Genomic DNA, 6455 nt, shown 5'->3' with positions numbered 1-6455 from the left:
GGAAGCTGGTGTTAATACTTGCATCATCATGTGATGCAAACTTTTCTATTATTGTTTAAAATAAACTGAAAATTAACAATGCAAAACAGATGTAGAGTGCTTTGTTTTTATTGTTCTGTTCCTACAGTAGTATGGCTTAGGAAGGCAGAGAGTAACCAGTACTTTATTTTGTTTTTCCTGAATCACATCAACAGCACTGCATGATTGTTGTTTTTTTGTTTTTGGTTTTTTTTTTTTCCCCAATTAATTTTATTTAACAGATTCCAGCATTTTGGATTATTAAAATACTTCTGTGTGATGAATTCTACATGCCGGCATGTTACTTAAACATGATGTAGTGAGTGGAAGACTTACCCATTTCTTGTTTTACAGGGAAGTTGCCCGTAAGAAAATTTTTCAGGAATATATTTAGAATACATAGAAGAACAAAGTGACACTTGCACTAACCTTCCTATTTTGAAGTATTCTATTAAATAATTCAACAAAACTCAGGGAACAAAAACTGTACTTTTTTCCCCTCAGAAGCATCAAATGAGGCATTGCATTCTGTACTACAATTGCGCCAGTGAGTATTCCAGTTAGCCAACCTGCTGTTTACATCAAGCTGAATTTAATCCTAATTGTATAAATTAATTTTGCAAGGCAAACTCCATATACGTAATGAATGAGATCATTAGAGATGTCTCAGGAAGCAGGAACTCATCTTGAATGACAATGAGCATGTCTTGAAAGCCTGCAGAGTCTTTAGTTCACCAGGTAGGATTCAGCAGAGTTGGTGTAAACCCTGGCCTCTCATAGCAGTGACAGTGGCTTTTCTAAAATGTGTAAAACAACCTACAGTGGTAACTGAACTGTATTTGGAGTCTGAACACTAGATTGTATTGCTGAATGGCATTACCTATTTCCCATTTGGTTTCCAATTCACTCAGAAACTTTGTGCTCTTAGAGACCAAACACACAGACTTTTTTTTAAAACAAATAATGAAATAATATTTCATTAACAAATTCTGCTAGAATTAGAAATTGATGCATAGTTTCTTGAATATACACATTTCTAAATGTAGATAGTAATGCCACTATGTGCATTGTTTTCCAAACTGTGCAGTGATAATAAAAGGAACACATAAGAAGTAGTTCACTATCAGAAGAGCTTAGGGCTGTGCTTTAGGGAGAGATGAACTTAGTACACCAAGACAAATCCATTAACATAACTGTATCTAGACTTGTCCAAATAATTCCATAAAGAAACTGCTTATCAATACTTCTTGAAGCTGTCAATTTCATAGTATAAAAATAATCAGTTATTTGAACAATAAATCTCAATTTTATTCAGACATAAAACTGTAGTTTCACACCAAGAAACAAACATCTCTTCATGTGAAAAAGTTATGAACCTACAGATCTGCATCCTTTAATTTGACTGTAAGGTCAGGATTTGATCATATATTTGGCAGTGGATACCTGCTTGTCTTCCAGAACAAAACTGTAGGAGAAATATTCAAAATTCTGAAGAAGTGTATAGAAAAGTGTGACTGCTTAAAATGTATTATTACCATATCTCTACAGAACAGTAACTATCCGGGTAGAAGATTGAAAAGGGTATAAGGAGAATGTTCCAGGTTAAAAGAAAACCTGGAAGTGTGCCCATGAAAAAGTTCAGTCAGAGGCTTTTTTTTGTTTGTTTTATAAAACAAAAAATTGGGCCGATTTGGAATTCCAGTAGTAACAAGGAAAACAGTAATTCAAATCAAGCTGCAAGTCATCTGCACACAGACCAACAGAAAAACTTGAAACAGACGGCCTTTGTTAGATCAAGTTTCATTTCTAGTTTCAAGAAAGTTATTTAAGCAGAAAGCATTCTGAAGCAACCAGAGAAAGCATAATACATTGCTACATTAGTTTCTGTATGTCACAAACAAGCAGGGCAGAAATGGTAGGCAAAGACACTACTGGTTGTCTGCCAGGGATTTTCTTGAGAAAAACAACAGGGAAGACCAGACACACATCTAGCCTTTTCCACTAAACCTATGGAAATACTATGCACTTCATATTAATCCTTGTATTTCCATAAAACACAAAGAAGGTGGGTGATGTTAACATCTTATTCACACTTCTGAAGTGCAGTAAGACTTGTAGTCAATAGGCTTTCCTGACGCTTTTCTGCCATTGTTGTCACATCAAATCCAAATTCCCATTAACAATTTCAAAACTGGATTTCAGCAGATATATTCTACAGCAGTAGCAATACATTTATTGATTAGATACAGCAAGCGTATCTACAGCTACCCGGAACTCCCAGCTGTACAATAGTGTCTGTTAAGCAAAAATACAGGTTAACTAATAATTCAGGAGGTTGTTTTTAATAGGATGTCACTCTTTTCTTCTTAGCAAGGTTCTTCTTTCCTCTCATGCAGCTGGCCTTGCTGCTTATACTCCTTTTCCATGAAAAAAGTCATAGAGGTAGTACATTCAAATCAGTATTTTGAGCCAAAAGGGATAAAAACCAGCAACTTAAGTAATCAAAAACAAACAAAACATTCAAGAACCCATCTCTAATGGTTCACACAGCGTTGATCCATTCCTTCCTTTCACACCCTGTCTGCCGATGATAGACCACCATCTCTGTATATACCACTAAGCTCAGTCTATTACAATTCAGTATGAGTACAGTGCAAAAAGTCAGGTTTTTCCTTCTGTGCAACCTTTTCCCTGCAAGCCTGATTTATCACCAAAACAACAAAAAAGACAAAATTAAGGTGAGATTAAAGAAGTAGTATGTGACAAAATTATGATGCTGAAAAGGGAAGAGGTTCAACAACAGGCAGCTATGTAACCTCTCACTCATGCAGAGGACAGTGACACAGTGAGAGCAGCAGTATACACTGTAGGCAGAAGGAGCAGAAGGAGAGGAGAATATATGCACTGGGTAGCAGAAATTTATATATATGACTATACCACTCTTGTAATGAAGTTTTAGAAATACCACAGCCTTTTGCATGGACACCGCAGCATAAGTTGGGTTAATGAGCCCCTCCGGTTTTTTTTTGTTTTTTTTTTTTTTTGTTTTTTGTTTTTTTGTTTTTTTTTTTTTTTTGTTTTTTATCTTGGCTGTATGGTTCCGCCAAACTGAGATTTCAAACTGCCATTTACATTTTATTTATTTAAAACAACTCTGCATTGTTTCCCCAGTAGGAAATCATGTAGGACAACTGGGCAACTTAGCACATAATGGGCATTAGGGCCAATATCCATAGACAGTCTTTGATGCAGAGAGATACCAAGGAGCTACCATCAGGAAAAAAAAAAAATAGGAAAAGCTACAAGAGGGACCAGCTGTGCACTGAAAGAAAGCTCTACCCTACAGAACAAAGGTAAGATAAAAACTCCTACTAATTACACTTTTCATCTGTTGATGAGACCAAGCTCCATTCAAAACGCATCTGCTTCATTAAAAAAAGAATTTTCTATGCAAGCAGGAAAATACCTATTTACTGCCCAGTACTGTTTGGGAGCATCCAAAGTACCTCTGAACCTGACCGACAATGCAAAGTGTACAACAAAGGCCTTTATAGACATCTAGCAAGCCTGTAAAACAAAGTCTGAAATATGGATAAGCACTATATAACACAGCAATGATAACACTGTACTACAAACCAACACAATGCTGTTATTCATTACTTTTTTTGTTTATCCCATGAAGCAACAAGAAAGCTTTTTTAAACCCATGTCAACATGCTGCCAAGTTTCTTAGTATCTGCTTTTAGCTTTTACCCAGCTTTCACTGAGTCTTTTACATCTCATTGTGGCAACACTACAGAAGTACCTTCCTCCCTTTGATGCTGAAAGATTATAGAACTAACAACTTGTATGCTCAGGATACAGCTGAGGGACAAAACACTTTCACAATAAAACTTAAGGATAATGCTGATATGCTATCAACAGCATTCCACTCTGCTGGAAAGCAAAAACACCATCTCCAGGGAAAAAAAACCAAAGGAAATGCTACAGTTGCACAGAAAACCAATTCTGTAACTGCTTTCTGTGACTTAAATTAAGTCAGACTTGTTCACCAATAATCTTTCCTGTTCATAAAACGGAACAGCCAAATTAGCTACAATACTTTGCACCCAAATGTTTTTTTTTTTTTTTTTTGACAGCTAGATGAAAAGCAGCCAACCAGACAATCAGTGTAAAATGCAACATACCTTTTCCAGTGCCATCACGCCTAAGTTTTCTTCCTTCAGATTTAAGCATGCTGAGAACAAGTTCTGTTATCTATACAAACTCATTAAAGAAAACTAGAGGGAGGCTGCTAAATGCACACTAAGCAAAAACAGAGAAAAAGAGTAGCTACTTTTGCTGTGTTCCTGTATCTAGCTGAGAATTATAAATAATTAAGTGCCCCACTGCTTCCTCAATATTAACTGCTGTGCTCCAATTAAGTCTAAATAAATATTCTCCTTCATCCTACATAGCCTCTGTTTCTTTCATAAAATGCTCCATTTTGGTCAAGAGCTTTAGAAGTTTTTATTCCCATCAACTACTTACCATTCCTATCTTTACTAAACTTTCCTGCCTGGAAAAAAGTACTTCATAGTCAATTAGCATATTGTTTTTTCTTTAAAAGCAGGAGAAGGACATATAGTGCTTATAGCAGATATAAAAAAGCACCACTTTCTAGACTTGGAATTTCCCATAAAAACACCTTTTTAACTCCAGAAACTCTCATATCAGTATAAAAATGTTGGTTAAGACAATTAAAGTTTCCCTGTGAGATTCTAAGAACTGCATTAAAACTGCTTCTACAGAAGTCAACAAATAAATCCTTAGTTTCTATTGAATAGAATGTGTCATGAAATGCAGTCATGAACAGCTACTAATTTACATGTTTTGATGTCTACTTGGGAAAATATTTCAGTGGAATACACAACCGCTGGACTACCTAGGTTGGAAAAGACCTTCAAGATCATCAAGTTCAAACATCAATCTGGCCTAACAAGCTCCATCACTAACACCACATGTCTCAGCAATATGTCCATATGTTCCCTTAAACACCTCTAGGAAGAGGACTTCCCCACTGCCCTGGGCAGCCTGTTCCAAGACTTGACCACTCCCTCCATGAACAAATTCTCCTTCACATCCATTCTGAACCTCCCTGGGGCACATTGATACCACTTCCCCACATTCTATCACATACAGCAGGGGTAGATGTTGATGAAACATGTAGCAATTTGTAGCATGCAGCTAAGACTGCTTACACCAGCATTTATTTATGAGCTTGTCCACTACAAACCAACCATGATCTAAATGTTAGTTGCTTTTACTATGACCAGACCTAAACTCAATCTTCTGAGCCAGGAACAACTGATGGGAATACACTTTGCTTCAGGAACACTCATCATATTATAGCAGTGTTACAGAAGTCAAAAGACTTGCTTATTAAGTTCTTATTCTGGTTTTCACAGGAAGAACGTGTTAGCAGAGGTATTTCTAGCACTCTTGTGTTGTTTTTGTTTGTTTGTTTTTCCCTGTTGCATGCAGCAAGTCACTAAGCAGCTTTCACCTGCCAGGTACAAAACAGATCAGTATCACATCTTGATCTATGTTGTCAATTCTGGAAGTGTACCTAGAAGCAATCTTTAGATGTTACTCTAGAAGTAGTAGGAGCCGGTCTACAGAGCTAACTAGGACAGTTTCATTCATCTCCAGCTCATTAGCTAACAACCTACAGAAAATGAAAACACATTTTGCAAAGCATTACATTAAAAACTAACAAGCTTATTTTCCAGTGGTCTGATACCTTTAAGGAATTCCATCCACCTGCCTTCTTTCACACAAAATGGCAAATAACAGCAGTAACTACAACAGTTAAGAGGTAGGAAAAAATACTGACAAAATCATATCTTTCAAGCTTGAGGTCAGTGCTTTTCAAGAGACTAATTAAAGGTTGAAATTGTGGTGAAGAGATAGGAGGACTTTGTTCAGTCTGGTAAAGAGAAACTTTCTGAAGTTATTATGGGACTCACATGAAATGTAGGAAAGGTATTCATGGTTGTTTTGCTTCGAGAATATAGTTCAATAGCAAGATCTCCATCTAGTGGCAGGATGTTTCCACACTAAATGTCAGCAACGTACAGAAGGCTTACCCCCCCACCCCTTTTTAAATCTCCTAACATTATTTAGGCTAGTTTATGCAAGTATTCTAAAGCACCTTTCTAAAAATCAGCACTTGTCTACTGCCATCTATCGCAAGAGTGCTGACTTACCTGAATATTCACAAGACTCAAGCAGCTGCTCCTAGGTACATGCTCCCATAAAGGTTAAGGCACTATTTATCATTCTGCAGTGATAAAAGAGGGTCTACAAAAGCTAGAGCCAAGAACACTGATACATGCTAAATAATCTCTTATCAACTGTCTTATTTAACAGAATTGTATTGCTAGTCTGTGCTGTTA

The sequence above is a fragment of the Tetrao urogallus genome, assembly GCF_951394365.1.
Source record: "Tetrao urogallus genome assembly, chromosome: Z".
In the NCBI taxonomy this organism is placed as follows: Eukaryota; Metazoa; Chordata; class Aves; order Galliformes; family Phasianidae; genus Tetrao; species Tetrao urogallus.
This window is presented reverse-complemented; position numbering follows the sequence as displayed.